The following is a 19,373-nucleotide window of genomic DNA, read 5'->3' as shown; positions in this document are numbered from 1 at the left end:
GAAAATTTACGAGAAAAGAACGCACAAGGTCTCATCACTGAGCAATCGGAACTTTTCTGCGACAAAACCGCCCCTGCTCCGATCTTGGAAGCATCGACCTCAACCTGAAAGGGAAGAGAAACATCAGGCTGGCGCAACACAGGAGCAGACGAAAAGCGGCGCTTAAGCTCCCGAAAGGCCTCCACAGCAGCAGGGGACCAATCGGCAACATCAGCACCCTTTCTAGTCAAATCAGTCAAAGGTTTAGCAACGCCAGAAAACCCAGTTATAAATCGACGAAAGAAATTAGCAAAGCCCAAGAATTTCTGAAGACTCTTAAGAGAAGTAGGCTGCGTCCAGTCACAAATAGCCCGAACCTTAACAGGGTCCATCTCAACAGAAGAAGGGGAAAAAATGTACCCCAAAAAAGAAATCTTTTGAACCCCAAAAACACACTTTGAACCCTTTACACACAAAGAACTAGTCCGCAAAACCTGAAAAACCCTCCTGACCTGTTGAACATGAGACTCCCAGTCATCAGAAAAAATCAAAATATCGTCCAAATACACAATCATAAATTTATCCAAATATTCACGGAAAATATCATGCATAAAGGACTGAAAGACCGAAGGTGCATTTGAAAGGCCGAAAGGCGTTACTAAATACTCAAAATGGCCCTCAGGCATATTAAATGCGGTTTTCCACTCATCCCCCTGCTTAATTCGCACCAAATTATACGCCCCACGAAGATCAATCTTAGAGAACCACTTAGCCCCTCTTATGCGAGCAAACAAATCAGTCAACAAAGGCAACGGATACTGATATTTGACTGTAATTTTATTCAGGAGTCGATAATCAATACAAGGCCTCAGAGAGCCATCCTTCTTAGACACAAAGAAAAAAACAGCTCCTAAAGGAGATGAAGAAGGACGAATATGTCCCTTTTCCAGGGACTCCTTAATATACTCTCGCATAGCAGCATGCTCAGGCACAGATAAATTAAACAAACGACCCTTTGGAAATTTACTGCCAGGAATCAGATCTATGGCGCAATCACAATCTCTGTGGGGAGGGAGAGAACCAATCTTAGGCTCTTCAAAAACATCACGATAATCAGACAAAAATGCTGGAATCTCAGAGGGAGTAGATGACGAAATGGAAACCAAAGGTACATCCCCATGAGCCCCCCGACATCCCCAGCTTATCACAGACATTGTTTTCCAGTCAAGGACTGGGTTATGAGATTGTAACCATGGTAATCCAAGCACTAAAACATCATGTAAATTGTACAACACAAGGAAGCGAATCACCTCCTGATGGTCTGGAGTCATACGCATAGTCACTTCCGTCCAGAATTGTGGTTTATTACTAGCCAAAGGGGTAGAATCAATACCCTTCAGAGGTATAGGGACTTCCAGTGGCTCTAAATCAAACCCACAGCGCCTGGCAAAGGACCAATCCATAAGACTCAGGGCGGCGCCAGAGTCCACATAGGCATCCACAGTAATAACTGATAATGAACAAATCAAGGTTACAGACAGAATAAATTTAGACTGTAAAGTGCAAATAGACTTGTCAGCCTTCTTTGTGCGTTTAGAGCATGCTGATATAACATGAGCAGAATCACCACAATAGAAACATAACCCATTTTTACGCCTGTAATTCTGCCGCTCGCTTCTGGACAGAGTTCTGTCACATTGCATATTCTCTGGTGACTTTTCAGAAGATACCGCCAAAAGGTGCACAGGCTTGCGCTCCCGCAAACGCCGATCAATCTGAATAGCCATTGTCATGGACTCATTCAGACCTGTAGGCGCAGGGAACCCGACCATAACATCCTTAACGGCATCAGAGCGGCCCTCTCTGAAATTTGCCGCTAGGGCGCACTCATTCCACTGAGTAAGCACAGACCATTTACGAAATTTTTGGCAGTATATCTCAGCTTCATCTTGCCCTTGAGATAGGGCTATCAAAGCTTTTTCAGCTTGAATCTCCAAATTAGGTTCCTCATAAAGCAAGCCTAAAGCCAGAAAAAAGGCATCCACATTGAGCAACGCAGGATCCCCTGGTGTCAATGAAAATGCCCAGTTTTGAGGGTCACCTCGCAGCAAAGAAATCACAATCTTAACCTGCTGGACAGGATCTCCAGAGGAGTGAGGTCTGAGAGAAAGGAATAATTTACAATTATATTTGAAATTCAGAAACCGAGATCTATCTCCGGAAAACACCTCTGGTGTAGGAATCTTAGGTTCAGACATCGGAGTATGTATAACAAATTCTTGTAAATTTTGAACCTTAGTAGCAAGATTATTTAAACCTGCAGCCAAGCTCTGAGGATCCATCTTTAAACAGGTGAGATCAGAGCCATTCAAGGATTAGAAGGAGAGAATTTCTCTCCTTCTAATCCTTGAATGGCTGTAATTAGAGCTGAAATACAACTGATCCAACTATGGAGCAAACATAGGAGAAAAAAAAAAAAAAACTCTACAGACTTCTTTTTCTCTCCTTTCTTCTGCCAGGAACTTTAACACGAGCCGGTCATACTGTCATGATTCCCAATGGCAGGGAAACATCAAAACACAAAGATAACGGACGAGCTCTGGGTGATGGAATCTCGAGCTGACCGTGAGCTAAATCTACCACACAACTAATAGTAGCCAGGGAGCATACCTGATTAACCCTAGATGCCACGCGCCAGCCGGAGGACTAACTACCCCTGGTAGAGGAAGGAACAGACCTGGCTTACCTCCAGGGAAATACCCCAAAAGATGATAGCAGCCCCCCACATGTAATGACGGTGAGTTTAGAGGAAAAGACATACACAGTACGAAGGTAGATTTAGCAAAGAGAGGTCCACTTACTAGATAGCAGAAGGATACAAAAGAGGACTTCACGGTCAACTGAAAACCCTATCAAAAAACCATCCTGAAATTACTTTAAGACTCCTGTGTCAACTCATGACACAGGAGTGGAAATTTCAGCCCACAAGAGCTTCCAGCTACAGAGAATAACAAAACTGCAAACTGGACAAAAGATACAAAACAAAAGGACAAAGTCCACTTAGCTGATCAGCAGACTAGTAGCAGGAACATGCAACCGAAGGCTCTGGTTACAATGATGACCGGCAAGGAAATGACTGGAGAGCAAGGCTAAATAGGAAACTCCCAAACACTGATGGGAGCAGGTGAACTGAGACAGCAAAGACACACAAGTCACCAGTACCACCAGCAACCACCAGGGGAGCCCAAAAGCGGATTCACAACAGATCTGGTGGCCTAAGAGCAGCATGAGAAGTACTCTGGAGAAGGTGGTACCTGTACTGACCGCAGACCCTGAACTTAACACCGCAACTAGAGTAGCCGTGGAATGTACCTAGCGCTCCCTAGACATCTCGACACAGCCGGAGGACTAATTACCCCTAGAGATAGAAAAGGGAAAACTATCTTGCCTCAGAGAAAATCCCCAAAGGATAGACAGCCCCCCACAAATATTGACTGTGAGAGGAGAGGGAAAAAACATACACAGACTGAAATGAGAATTTAGCAAAGGAGGCCACTTCTAGCTAAATAGAAAGGATAGGACAGAGTACTATGCGGTCAGTATTAAAACACTAGAAAATATCCACCACAGAAAATACAAAATCTCCACAGCTAACTAAAGACATGGAGGGTATATCTGCATCTCCAGAGATACCAGCTTGGCTAAACAAATCGTTATACAGACCAGGCTGGACAAGACAAAAACATGGAAAAGAACTAAACAATAAGGCCCACAGCATGTGGACTGCAAAAATCAAGGCCAGAACTTATCTTTGTTGAAATGAACTGCAAAGCAGAAGAGACCAGGCAGGGATGTGAATCCTCCAGGAACAATGGACAACTGGCACTGACTAAAGGGTGAAGCAAGACTAAATAGCCCAATAAAAATTGCAAAAAGTGAACACACCTGATAAATGCTGAGATTCAGAGACAGCAGCGCTACCACTTACAACCACCAGAGGCAGCCCAAGAGCAGAATTCACAACAGTACCCCCCCCTTGAGGAGGGGTCACCGAACCCTCACCAGAGCCCCCAGGCCGATTCGGATGAGCCAAATGAAAGGCACGAACCAAATCATCAGCATGAACATCGGAGGCAACAACCCAAGAATTATCCTCCTGGCCATAACCCTTCCATTTGACAAGATACTGAAGCTTCCGCCTCGAAAAACGAGAATCCAAAATCTTCTCAACCACATACTCCAACTCCCCGTCAATCAACACCGGGGCAGGAGGATCAACAGAGGGAACAACGGGCACCACATATTTCCGCAACAAAGATCTATGAAAAACATTATGGATGGAAAAAGAGGCTGGAAGGGCCAAACAAAAAGACACTGGATTGACAATCTCAGAAATCCTATAAGGGCCAATAAACCGAGGCTTAAACTTAGGGGAAGAAACCTTCATAGGGACATGACGGGAAGACAACCAGACCAAATCCCCAACCCGAAGCCGGGAACCAACACACCGACGACGGTTAGCAAAACGCTGAGCCCCCTCCTGAGACAACACCAAATTGTCAACAACATGAGCCCAAATTCGCTGCAACCTGTCAACCACAGAGTCCACCCCAGGACAATCAGAAGGCTCAACCTGCCCCGAAGAAAAACGAGGATGAAAACCAGAGTTACAAAAGAAGGGTGAAACCAAGGTAGCAGAACTAGCCCGATTATTAAGGGCAAACTAGGCCAATGGCAAGAAAGCCACCCAATCATCCTGATCAGCAGACACAAAGCATCTCAAATAAGTTTCCAAAGTCTGATTAGTTCGCTCGGTTTGGCCATTTGTCTGAGGATGAAATGCGGAAGAAAAAGACAAATCAATGCCCAGCCTAGCACAAAAGGCCCGCCAAAACCTAGAAACAAACTGGGAACCTCTATCGGACACAATATTCTCCGGAATGCCATGCAAACGAACCACATGCTGAAAAAACAACGGAACCAAATCAGAAGAGGAAGGCAACTTAGGCAAAGGTACCAAATGAACCATCTTAGAAAATCGGTCACAAACCACCCAGATAACTGACATCCTCTGGGAAACCGGAAGATCCAAAATAAAATCCATAGAAATATGCGTCCAAGGCCTCTCAGGGACCGGCAAAGGCAAAAGCAACCCAGTAGCACGGGAACAGCAAGGCTTGGCCCGCGCACAAGTCCCACAGGAATGCACAAAAGAACGCACATCCCGTGGCAAAGAAGGCCACCAAAAGGACCTACCAAAAAAATCTCTGCTACCAAAAATCCCAGGATGACCAGCTAACACAGAACAATGAACCTCCGAAATCACTTTACTAGTCCATCTGTCAGGAACAAACAATTTCCCCACTGGACAGCGGTCAGGTTCATCAGCCTGAAATTCCTGAAGAACCCGTAGTAAATCAGGGGAGATGGCAGAAAGAATCACCCCTTCCTTCAGAATACCGACCGGCTCAAGGACCCCAGGAGAATCAGGCGAAAAGCTCCTAGAGAGGGCATCAGCCTTAACATTCTTAGAACCCGGAAGATACGAGACCACAAAATCAAAACGGGAGAAAAACAGGGACCATTGGGCCTGTCTAGGATTCAGCCGATTGGCAGACTCGAGATAAATCAGATTCTTATGATCGGTCAAGACCACAATACGGTGCTTGGCCCCCTCAAGCCAATGCCGCCACTGCTCAAATGCCCACTTCATAGCCAACAACTCACGATTGCCGACATCATAATTGCGTTCCGCAGGCGAAAACTTTCGAGAAAAGAAGGCACACGGTTTCATCAAGGAACCATCAGAATTCCTGAGACAAAACGAACCCTGCCCCAATCTCAGAAGCGTCAACCTCAACCTGAAAAGGAAGAGAAACATCCGGCTGACGCAACACAGGGGCAGAAGTAAATCAGCGTTTAAGCTCCTGAAAGGCAGAAACAGCCGCAGAGGACCAATTCGTCACATCAGCGCCTTTCTTCGTCAAATCGGTCAGGGGTTTAACCACACTGGAGAAGTTGGCAATGAAACGGCGATAAAAATTAGCAAAGCCCAAAAATTTCTGAAGTCTCTTCACGGATGTGGGCTGGATCCAATCATGAATGGCCTGAACCTTAACCGGATCCATTTCTATAGATGAGGGAGAAAAAATGAAGCCCAAAAAAGAAATCTGTACTCCAAAGAGGCACTTAGACCCCTTCACAAACAAGGCATTATGACGAAGGATCTGAAATACCATCCTGACTTGTTTCACATGAGACTCCCAATCATTTGAAAAAATCAAAATATCATCCAAATATACAATCATGAATTTATCAAGATAATTCCGAAATATTTCATGCATGAAGGACTGAAACACAGATGGAGCATTAGAGAGTCCGAATGGCATCACAAGGTATTCAAAATGTCCTTCGGGCGTATTAAACGCAGTTTTCCATTCATCACCCTGCTTAATACGAACAAGATTATATGCCACTCGAAGGTCAATCTTAGTAAACCAACTAGCCCCCTTAATCCTAGCAAACAGATCAGAAAGCAAAGGCAAAGGGTATTGGAATTTGACCGTGATCTTATTCAAGAGGCGATAATCAATACAGGGTCTCAAGGAGCCATCTTTTTTGGCAACAAAAAAAAAACCTGCTCCCAATGGTGAAGAAGATGGCCGAATATGCCCCTTCTCCAAGGACTCCTTAACATAGCTCTGCATGGCGGTATGTTCTGGCACAGACAGGTTGAAAAGTCGGCCCTTAGGGAACTTACAGCCTGGAATCAAGTCAATAGCACAATCACAGTCCCTATGCAGTGGAAGGGAACTGGACTTGGGCTCATTGAATACATCCTGGAAATCTGACAAAAACTCAGGAATTTCACAAGAGGGGGAGGAGGCAATTGACATCAAAGGAACATCACCATGAACCCCCTGACAACCCCAACTAGTCACAGACATAGATTTCCAATCTAATACCGGATTATGCACCTGTAACCATGGGAAACCCAGCACAATAGCATCATGCAAATTATGCAACACCAGAAAACAACAATCTTCTTGATGGGCTGGCGCCATGCACATGGTCAGCTGTGTCCAAAACTGAGGTTTATTTTTAGCCAATGTTGTAGCATCAATGCCCCTCAAAGGAATAGGACTCTGCAAAGGCTGCAAGGGGAAACCACAACGCCTGGCAAATTCTAAGTCCATTAAGTTTAGAGCGGCGCCTGAATCCACAAATGCCATGACAGAAAATGACGATAATGAGCAGATCAGGGTCACAGATAACAGGAATTTAGGTTGTACAGTACTGATGGTAACAGAACTAGCGATTCTCTTGGTACGCTTAGGGCAATCAGAAATAACATGAGCAGAATCGCCGCAGTAAAAACACAACCTATTCTGACGTCTGAATCCTTGTCGTTCAGCTCTAGACACAATCCTATCACACTGCATAGGCTCAGGACTCCGCTCGGAAGACAATGCCATAGTGTGCACAACTCTGCGCTCGCGCAAGCGCCGATCAATCTGAATGGCCAGAGACATAGAATCACTCAGACCAGCAGGCGTGGGGAACCGCACCATAACATCTTTAACGGATTCAGAAAGACCCTTTCTGAAGATTGCTGCCAAGGCATCCTCATTCAATTTAGTCAGTACAGACCATTTTCTAAACTTCTGGCAATATGATTCTGCCACTTCTTGACCTTGAGACAGGGCCAACAAGGTCTTCTCAGCATGATCCACTGAATTAGGTTCATCATACAATAACCCAAGCGCCTGAAAAAAGGTGTCTACATTAAGCAACGAAGGATTCCCAGGTTCCAGGGCAAATGCCCAATCCTGGGGGTCACCACGCAGCAGAGATATAACAATTTTAACCTGCTGGATGGGATCACCAGAGGAACGGGGTTTCAGAGCAAAAAACAGTTTACAGTTATTTTTAAAGCTCAGAAATTTGGACCTATCCCCAAAAAACAAATCAGGAGTTGGAATTCTAGGCTCTAAAACCGGAGTCTGAACGATATAATCGGAAATACCCTGTACTCTAGCAGCAAGTTGATCCACACGAGAAGCCAATCCCTGAACATCCATACCAGCGCCGAACTCCTGAGCCACCCAGAGGTAAAGAGGGAAGAAAAAAACCAAAACACAACAGACTACAGAAAAAAAAATGGCTCAGCACTTTCCTTCCCTTCTTCTGAGATGCGGTTAACTCATTGTTGGCCAGTTGTACTGTTATGATCTGGTGGCCTAAGAGCAGCATGAGAAGTACTCTGGAGAAGATGGTACCTGTACTGACCGCAGACCCTGAACTTAACACCGCAACTAGAAGTAGCCGTGGAATGTACCTAGCGCTCCCTAGACATCTCGACACAGCCGGAGGACTAATTACCCCTAGAGATAGAAAAGGGAAAACTATCTTGCCTCAGAGAAAATCCCCAAAGGATAGACAGCCCCCCACAAATATTGATTGTGAGAGGAGAGGGAAAAAACATACACAGACTGAAATGAGAATTTAGCAAAGGAGGCCACTTCTAGCTAAATAGAAAGGATAGGACAGAGTACTATGCGGTCAGTATTAAAACACTAGAAAATATCCACCACAGAAAATACAAACTCTCCACAGCTAACTAAAGACATGGAGGGTATATCTGCATCTCCAGAGATACCAGCTTGGCTAAACAAATCCTTATGCAGACCAAGCTGGACAAGACAAAAACATGGAAAAGAACTAAACAATAAGGCCCACAGCATGTGGACTGCAAAAATCAAGGCCAGAACTTATCTTTGTTGAAATGAACTGCAAAGCAGAAGAGACCAGGCAGGGATGTGAATCCTCCAGGAACAATGAACAACTGGCACTGACTAAGGGGTGAAGCAAGACTAAATAGCCCAGTCAAAATTGCAAAAAGTGAACACACCTGATAAATGCTGTGATTCAGAGACAGCAGCGCTACCACTTACAACCACCTGAGGGAGCCCAAGAGCAGAATTCACAACACTAGAGCACTTGTTCTTTCTTGCCACTGTGCGGCTGCCAAAGAAAGGGAGTGGAGTAGACCGTGCAGTAAGAGAAGTTGTAAAAATACCGTGCAATTCCTTACTGCAGCAAAACAAACCTACTTCTCATCCCTCATATCATACCTGTCTCACAACCCTAAACAGCTATTCAGTACTTTCAATCCCCTCCTCCGTCCACCAGCTCCTCCCTCTCCTCTCATCTCAGCTGAAGACTTTGCCTCACCACTAGTGTTGAGCATTCCAATACCGCAAGTATCGGGTATCCGCCGATACTTGCGGTATCGGAATTCCGATACCGAGTTCCGATACTTTTGTGGTATCGGAAATCGGAATCGGAAGTTCCCAGTGTATGGTTCCCAGGGTCTGGAGGAGATGAGACTCTCCTTCAGGCCCTGGGATCCATATTCATGTAAAAAATAAATAATTAAAATAAAAAATATGGATATACTCACCCGTCCGGAGGCCCCTGGACCTTACCGATTGTAACCGGCAGCCTCCGCTCCTAAGAATGAGCAGTTTAGGACCTTTGATGACGTCACGGCTTGTGATTGGTCGCGTGCCGCTCATGTGACCGCTCACGCGACCAATCACAGGCCGCGACGTCATCGCAGGCCCTAAATATTTTTTATTTTAATTCTTTATTTTTTACATGAATATGGATCCCAGGGCCTGAAGGAGAGTTTCCTCTCCTTCAGACCCTGGGAACCATCCAGGATACCTTCCGATACTTGAGTCCCATTGACTTGTATTGGTATCGGGTATCGGTATCGGCGATATCCGATATTTTTCGGGTATCGGCCGATACTATCCGATACCGATACTTTCAAGTATCGGAAGGTATCGCTCAACACTACTCACCACCTGTGAAAAAAATCACAGAGAAAAAAGCAGAGATGGTTACCTGCTGAAGCCTCCAAACAAATGCACCAGCAGAGCGCATCGGACCCGATTAATGATGGCAACAACACAGGTGCAAAAAATACCGATGAAACAACCACTTTCAATCCAGTATTGGTTGTTTGGCATTAGTGCACAAAGAGATAAGCGATAATAGTCTGTATGTGGCATTGTTCACACAAGCAATGCAGAGCATCTGGTATACAGCCTATTACTAAGGACCCTTGACGTGGGTTGCCGGCTTACGTATTGAGGCCCCAATATAAACTAATACCTTACATACATTGATATGTGGTTTTTTTGCACTTTATCTTGCAGGGCGCAGTCGGACCAAGATGGCTCTGTAAACTGTAGGCCTCTATTCACACAGCATGCATTTTGTAGCACTGGGCAGCCCGCTTGTATGTGCGTTAGTAATAGGCTGTAGACCAGATGCTCTGCATTGCTTGTGTGAACAATGCCACATACAGACTATTATCGCTTATCTCTTTGTGCACTAATGCTAAACAACCAATACTGTATTGAAAGTGGTTGTTTCATCGGTATTTTTTGCACCTGTGTTGTTGCCATCATTAATCGGGTCCGATGCGCTCTGCTGGTGCATTTGTTTGGAGGCTTCAGCAGGTAACCATCTCTGCTTTTTTCTCTGTGATTTTTTTGTCAATTTTCTGGAGGATTTTTAAGTCCTCTTTGTGCGTCTGTGAGCTTCTCACCACCTGTGAACTTGGCCCAATAACTTCCCACCTCATTCCAAACCTTACCACAGCCTTCATCCCAAGCCTAACCCACCTCTTCAACCTGTCACTAACAACTTGTGTCTTCCCCTCCTCAGTGAAACATACCTCGATCACACGCATGCTCAAAAAGCCCACCCGTTACCTATCTTCTGAGTCTAGCTATCGCCTTATCTCATTTGTCCCCTATGCCTCCAAACTACCTGAACAACACGTCCATTTTTAACTGTTCCTACTTTTCCTCTTGCTTCCTTTTTGATTGCTTACAATCTGGCTTCAGACCGCACCATTCCCCTGAAACTGCCCTGACTAAAGTCACCAACGACCTACTTACTGCCAAATCAAAGTAACACTAGTTTGTCCTCCTTCTCCTGGATCTGGCATATGCCTTTGACACAGTGGGCCATTCCTTCTTACTACAGACTTTCTGATCTCTTGCCATTACAGACTTGGCCCTTTGTTGGATCTCCTCGTATCTAACAGACAGGACATTCAGTATTTCCCACTCACGTGCCACCTCCTCATTTCATCATCTCTTCTCCTATGTGTCAGTGTCCCCCAAGGTTCAGGTGTAGACCCAGGCACAATGCTTAGGGCGTGTTTGCGGTCCCTCCCTCTTAAAGAGACAGCTCGCATCAACCTAAGATTTTCCCAGCCTATAGCAGGGCGACACCTACTATTTAAGGCTTCTTTTCCAATATGGTGTGCCTGAGCTAGGTTGTTAGCTTGCCTTGCATGCTTGATAGTTGTCAGGTTACCCAGGTCTGCCCAGCTGCTTGTCTGTAGCCATCTGCCTACCTGTCTGTGCTCTTCTGTCACTCAGCCAGTCCAGATCGCATCTGCCAGCGCCAATTTGTCTAACACCCGGTCAAGCCCTCACCTGCGAGTGATTTTCTGTTCCTTAGACAGTCCTATCTGCACCCATGGTTCCAGTGTCCCTACTGTGCCTGCCTGCATTCTTCATCCCTCCTTCAGGCCATAGCAGCCTACCTGCTGTAGGGGATCAGCAGCCACAATCTATAGGTCAGCCCTGGAGCAGCACCTGGTGCCACCTCCTTGTCCCTCATTGGGTTGCAGTATTCACCTGCTGCCACTTATCCGAGTTGGGATTTGGTAGGCCACCTAGTTATACCCCTCTAGGTTTTCCAAGGGATATGCACTGCGGTTCCACCACCTTGCCCGTTACAGTCTCCATCTGCTGGGTTGGCTGTAGTGTAAGAGGTTTCAGTCCCTATTATACTACTAGATGTTTACAGCCAGCTAACGCTGGGCACGCTCATTGCTATCTGATTAACGCCGCTAGTGATTAAACTAAAGTAAATAATGACAACATTCAATAGCGCTTGTGCAGGTGGTAAATTAACTTAAAATGAAGTTAATAACAATAGTGTGGTGATGTGCTGGGGGTGGGATTATGTGTGCTGATGTGGTGGGGCGGGAATATGTGTGGTGATGTGGTTGGGGGGTGGGATTATGTGTGATAATGGGGTGGGGGCGGGATCATGTGTGGTGATGTGTTGGCGGCGGGATTATGTGTGGTAATGGGGTGGGAAGGGTGGGATTATGTGTGGTGATGTGTTGGGGGCGGGACTATGTGTGGTGATGTGGTGGGGAGTGGGATTATGTGTGGTGATGTGGTGGGAGGGTGGGATTATGTGTTGTAATATGGTGGGGGCAGGATTATGTGTGGTAATATGGTGGGGGCGGGATTATGTGTGGTGATGTGGTGGGGGGCGGGATTATGTGTGGTGATGTGGTGGGGGATGGGATTATGTGTGGTGATGGGGTGGGGGGCGGGATTATGTGTGGTGATGTGTTGGGGGCGCAGGATTATGTGTGGTGATGTGGGGGGGCGGGATTATGTGTGGTGATGTGATGGGTGGGCGGGATTATGTGTGGTGATGTGGTGGGGGGCAGGATTATGTGTGGTGATGAGGTGGGGGGGCGGGATTATCTGTAGTAATGTGGTGGGGGGCGGGATTATGTGTGGTAATGTGGTGGGGGGGCTGGATTATGTGTGGTAATGCGGTGGGGGGCTGGATTATGTGTGGTCATGTGGTGGGGGGCGGGATTATCTGTAGTAATGTGGTGGGGGTGGGATTATGTGTGGTGATGTGGGGGGACGGGATTATGTGTGGTAATGTAGTTGGGGGGCAGGATTATGTGTGGTAATGTGGTTGGGGGCGGGAATATGTGTGGTAATGTGGTGGGGGCGGGATTATGTGTGGTAGTGTGGTGGGGGCGGGATTATGCGTGGTAATGTGGTGGGGGCGGGATTATCTGTGGTAATGTGGTGAGGGGTGGGATTATGTGTGGTAATGGGGTGGGAAGGGCGGGATTATGTGTGGTGATGTGTTGGGGGCGGGATTATGTGTGGTGATGTGGTGGGGAGCGGGATTATGTGTGGTGATGTGGTAGGTGGGCGGGATTATGTGTGGTGATGTGGTGGGAGGGTGGGATTATGTGTGGTAATATGGTGGGGGGGCGGGATTATGTGTGGTAATGTGGTGGGGGCGGGATTATGTGTAGTAATGTTTTACTACTAATTTTTTTTTTTTTTTGGGTTTAAATTATACTTTGTATTTATTTTTAATTAACGTTTCTGTGTGCTGCAATCCCCATTAGGAAATGTGCTCCACAATTGTTAATGCCATCCAGTGTACATCTTGCCACATGTATGCAGTCCTTGACCAGCCGGTCGAGGGTGCATACTGCTGTGCGAGATGTGAGCACATTGTGCATTTGGAAACCCAGATACTGGATCTAAATGTGCAGCTGGCAACACTGAGATCCATAGACAATATGGAGAGGAGTCTTCTGCTCACAGAGCAGACGCTCAATGGGATAGATGAGGAGGGGGATGGTAGGATGGAGCTGCAGGACAGTGTGGCAGTTAGCTGGGTGACAGATAGAAGGCGGGGTAGAGGGAAGAGTGCCAGGGAGGCTAGTCCTGATCTGGCACACCCCAATAAGTTTGCTAAGTTGGCAGATGAGGGGGGTGCCAGTACAGGGGTAGCACTGCTGCAGCCAGGCATGTCCTCTGAAAGCCGGAGGAGTGACTGCTCCAGTAAGGGGGGAAATAGGAGAGCAGGGCAGGCCAGACAGGTGCTGGTAGTGGGGGACTCAATTATTAGGGGAACAGATAGGGCAATCTGTCACAAAGACAGGGATCGTCGGACGGTGTGCTGCCTACCTGGCGCTCGAGTCCGACACATCGCTGATCGGGTGGACAGATTACTGGGAGGGGCTGGTGAGGACCCAGCGGTCATGGTGCACATTGGCACAAATGACAAAGTTAGAGGTAGGTGGAAGGTCCTTAAAGATGATTTCAGGGAATTAGGCTGCAAGCTGAAAGCAAGGACCTCCAACGTGGTATTTTCCAAAATACTGCCTGTACCACGTGCCACGCCAGAGAGGCAACGGGAGATTAGGGAGGTTAATAAGTGGCTCAAGAATTGGTGTTGGAAGGAGGGGTTTGGGTTCCTGCAGAACTGGGCCGACTTCTCAGTTGGCTACAGGCTCTACGCTAGGGACGGGCTGCACCTCAATAGGGATGGTGCAGCTGTGCTGGGGGAGAAAATGGTTAGAAGGTTGGAGGAGTGTTTAAACTAGGGAATGGGGGGGAGGGTATTCATTTTATAGGAGGGGAAGATAGTGCAGATAGAGACCTGGGCACAAATAAGGAAGTTGGGGGTGGCGGTGGCATGGGGGGTGGGGTTAGAACAGTTAGTAATTTAAGAAAGAATAGAGGTACAGAGAGTAACATCAAGTGCATGTATACTAATGCCAGAAGCCTCGCCAACAAAATGGATGAATTAGAACTAATGTTGTTGGAGCATAATTATGACATGGTGGGGATATCTGAGACGTGGCTGGATGAGAGCCATGACTGGGCTGTTAACTTGCAGGGCTATAGCCTGTTCAGAAATGACCGTACAGATAAGCGAGGGGGAGGGGTGTGTCTATATGTAAAATCTTCCTTAAAACCCATCCTGCGTGATAATATAGGTGAATTTAATGAAAATGTAGAGTCCCTGTGGGTGGAGATAAGGGGAGGGGGAAAAAATAATAAATTACTGATAGGGGTTTGTTATAAATCTCCAAAACTAATGGAAGCAATGGAGAATATCCTCGTAAAGCAAATAGATGAAGCTGCGACTCAAGGAGAAGTCATTATTATGGGGGACTTCAACTACCCTGAAATAGATTGGGGAACAGAAACCTGCAGTTCCAGCAAAGGTAATCGGTTTTTGACAACTATGAGAGACAATTACCTTTCACAACTGGTTCAGGACCCAACAAGGAGGGGGGCACTGCTAGACCTAATATTAACCAACAGGCCAGACCGCATATCAAATATAAGGGTTGGGGGTCACTTGGGGAATAGTGATCACAAAATAATAAGTTTTCATGTAACCTTTAATAAGATGGGTAGTAGGGGGGTGACAAGGACACTAAACTTCAGGAGGGCAAATTTCCAACGGATGAGAGAGGATCTTGGTGCAATTAACTGGGACAATATCCTGAGACACAAAAATACACAAAGAAAATGGGAGACATTTATTAGCATCCTGGATAGGACCTGTGCACAGTATATACCGTATGGGAATAAACATACTAGAAATAGGAGGAAACCAATATGGCTAAATAGAGCTGTAAGGGGCGCAATAAGGGACAAAAAGAAAGCATTTAGAGAATTAAAGGAAGTAGGTAGTGAGGAGGCATTAAATAAATACAGAAAATTAAATAAATTCTGTAAAAAGCAAATCAAGGCAGCAAAGATTGAGACAGAGAGACTCATTGCCAGAGAGAGTAATAATAATCCCAAAATATTCTTTAACTATATAAATAGTAAGAAACTAAAAAATGACAGTGTTGGCCCCCTTAAAAATAGTCTGGGTGAAATGGTGGATGAGGATGAGGAAAAAGCCAATATGCTAAATTACTTTTTTTCATCAGTATTTACAAAAGAAAATCCCATGGCAGACAAAATGACTAGTGATAAAAATTCCCCATTAAATGTCACCTGCTTAACCCAGCAGGAAGTACAGCGGCGTCTAAAAATAACTAAAATTGATAAATCTCCGGGCCCGGATGGGATACACCCCCGAGTACTGCAGGAACTAAGTACAGTCATTGATAGACCATTATTTTTAATCTTTAAAGACTCCATAATAACAGGGTCTGTACCACAGGACTGGCGTATAGCAAATGTGGTGCCAATATTCAAAAAAGGGGCAAAAACTGAACTCGGAAATTATAGGCCAGTAAGCTTAACCTCTACCGTGGGTAAAATCCTGGAGGGCATTCTAAGGGATGCTATACTGGAGTATCTGAAGAGGAATAACCTCATGACCCAGTATCAGCACGGGTTTACTAGGGACCGTTCATGTCAGACTAATTTGATCAGCTTCTATGAAGAGGTAAGTTCCGGACTGGACCAAGGGAACCCAGTGGACGTAGTATATATGGACTTTTCCAAAGCTTTTGATACGGTGCCACACAAAAGGTTGTTACATAAAATGAGAGTAATGGGGATAGGGGAAAATATGTGTAAGTGGGTTGAGAGCTGGCTCAGGGATCGGAAACAAAGGGTGGTTATTAATGGAGCACACTCGGACTGGGTCACGGTTAGCAGTGGGGTACCACAGGGGTCAGTATTGGGCCCTCTTCTTTTTAACATATTTATTAATGACCTTGTAGGGGGCATTCAGAGTAGAATTTCAATATTTGCAGATGACACTAAACTCTGCAGGGTAATCAATACAGGGGAGGACAATTTTATATTACAGGATGATTTATGTAAACTAGAAGCTTGGGCTGATAAATGGAAAATGAGCTTTAATGGGGATAAATGTAAGGTCATGCACTTGGGTAGAAGTAATAAGATGTATAACTATGTGCTTAATTCTAAAACTCTGGGCAAAACCGTCAATGAAAAAGACCTGGGTGTATGGGTGGATGACAAACTCATATTCAGTGGCCAGTGTCAGGCAGCTGCTACAAAGGCAAATAAAATAATGGGATGTATTAAAAGAGGCATAGATGCTCATGAGGAGAACATAATTTTACCTCTATACAAGTCACTAGTTCGACCACACTTAGAATACTGTGCACAGTTCTGGTCTCCGGTGTATAAGAAAGACATAGCTGAACTGGAGCGGGTGCAGAGAAGAGCGACCAAGGTTATTAGAGGACTGGGGGGTCTGCAATACCAAGATAGGTTATTACACTTGGGGCTATTTAGTTTGGAAAAACGAAGACTAAGGGGTGATCTTATTTTAATGTATAAATATATGAGGGGACAGTACAAAGACCTTTCTGGTGATCTTTTTAATCATAGACCTGAGACAGGGACAAGGGGGCATCCTCTACGTCTGGAGGAAAGAAGGTTTAAGCATAATAACAGACGCGGATTCTTTACTGTAAGAGCAGTGAGACTATGGAACTCTCTGCCGTATGATGTTGTAATGAGTGATTCATTAATTAAATTTAAGAGGGGACTGGATACCTTTCTGGAAAAGTATAATGTTACAGTGTATATACACTAGATTCCTTGATAAGGCGTTGATCCAGGGAACTAGTCTGATTGCCGTATGTGGAGTCGGGAAGGAATTTTTTTCCCCATGGTGGAGTTACTCTTTGCCACATGGGGTTTTTTTGCCTTCCCCTGGATCAACATGTTAGGGCATGTTAGGTTAGGCTATGGGTTGAACTAGATGGACTTACAGTCTTCCTTCAACCTTAATAACTATGTAAATGTGGTGGGGGCGGAATTATGTGTGGTGATGTGATGGGTGGGCGGGATTATGTGTGGTGATGTGGTGGGGGGCGGGATTATGTGTGGTAATGTGGTGGGGGTGGGATTATGTGTGGTAATGTGGTGGGGGGTGGGATTATGTGCGGTAATGTGGTGGGGGGCGGGATTATCTGTGGTAATGTGGTGGGGGGTGGGATTATGTGTAGTAATGTGATGGGGTGGCGGGAATATGTGTGGTGATGTGGTGGGGGGCGGGATTATGTGTGGTGATGGGGTGGGGGGGCCAGATTATGTGTGGTGATGGGATCGGCAGTGGGATTATGTGTGGTGATGTGTTGGGGGCGTGGGATTATGTGTGGTGATGTGGGGGGCGGGATTATGTGTGGTGATGTGGTGGGCGGGAGGGATTATGTGTGGTGATGTGGTGATGTGGTGGGTGGGATTATGTGTGGTGATGTGGTGGGGTGCAGGATTATGTGTGGTGATGAGGTGGGAGCGGGATTATCTGTAGTAATGTGGTGGGGGGGCGGGATTATGTGTGGTAGTGTGGTGGGGGGGCTGGATTATGTGTGGTAATGTGCTGGGGGGCTGGATTATGTGTGGTAAGGTGGTGGGGGGCGGGATTATGTGTGGTAATGTTGTGGGGGGCGGGATTATATGTGGTAATGTAGTTGGGGGTGGGATTATGTGTGGTAATGTGGTGGGGGGCGGGATTATGTGTGGTAATGCGATGGGGGGCGGGATTATGTGTGGTAATGTGGTGGGGGCGGTATTATGCATGGTAATGTGGTGGGGGTGGTATTATCTGTGGTAATGTGGTGGGGGGCGGGATTATGTGTGTTAATGTGGTGGGGGGCGGGATTATGTGTGGTAATGTGGTGGGGGGAGTGATTATGTGTGGTAATGTGGTGGGGGGTGGGATTATGTGTGGTAATATGGTGGGGGGCGAGATTATGTGTGGTGATGTGGAGGGGGTGGGATTATGTGTGGTGATGGGGTGGGGGGGCCGGATTATGTGTGGTGATGGGATCGGCAGTGGGATTATGTGTGGTGATGTGTTGGGGGCATGGGATTATGTATGGTGATGTGGTGGGGGCGGGATTATGTGTGGTAATATGGTGGGGGCGGGTTTATGTGTGGTGATGTGGTGGGCAGGCGGGATTATGTGTGGTGGGGGGCGGGATTGTGTGTTGATGTGGTGAGGGGGCGGGATTATGTGTGGTGATGTGGGGGGGCGGGATTATGTGTGGTGATGTGGTGGGAGGGCGGGATTATGTGTGGTGATGTGGTGGGGGGTGGGATTATGTGTGGTGATGTGGTGGGGGGCGGGATTAAGTGTGGTGATGTGGTGTTGGCGGGATTATGTGTTGTGATGGGGTGGGGGGATTGTGTGGTGATGGGGTGGGGGGATTGTGATGATGGGGTGGGGGGGATTGTGTGGTAATGTGGTGGGGGCAGGATTATGTGTGGTAATGAGGTGGAGGGGCGGGATTATCTGTGGTAATGTGGTGGGGTGGGATTATGTGTGGTAATGTGGTGGGGGGCGGGATTATCTGTAGTAATGTGGTGGGGGGTTGGATTATGTGTGGTAATTTGGTGGGGTCGGGATTATGTGTGGTGATGTGGTGGGGGGCGGGATTATCTGTGGTAATGTGGTGGGGATTGGGATTATGTGTGGTAATATGGTGGGGGGGCAGGATTATCTGTAGTAATGTGGTGGGGGGTGGGATTATGTGTGGTAATGTGGTGGGGGGTGGGAATATGTGTTGTAATGTGGTGGGAGGTGGGATTATGTGTGGTAATGTGGTGGGGGGCGGGATTATCTCTGGTAATGTGGGGGGTGGGATTATGTGTAGTAATGTGGTGGGGTGGTGGGAATATGTGTGGTGATGTGGTGGGGGGCGGGATTATGTGTGGTAATGGGGTGGAGGGTGGGATTGTGTGGTGATGTGTTGGGGGTGGGATTATGTGTGGTGATGTGTTGAAGGGGCG

The sequence above is a fragment of the Ranitomeya variabilis genome, chromosome 5 (assembly GCF_051348905.1).
Source record: "Ranitomeya variabilis isolate aRanVar5 chromosome 5, aRanVar5.hap1, whole genome shotgun sequence".
NCBI classification, from domain to species: domain Eukaryota; kingdom Metazoa; phylum Chordata; class Amphibia; order Anura; family Dendrobatidae; genus Ranitomeya; species Ranitomeya variabilis.
Note: the sequence above shows the minus strand (reverse complement) of the source record.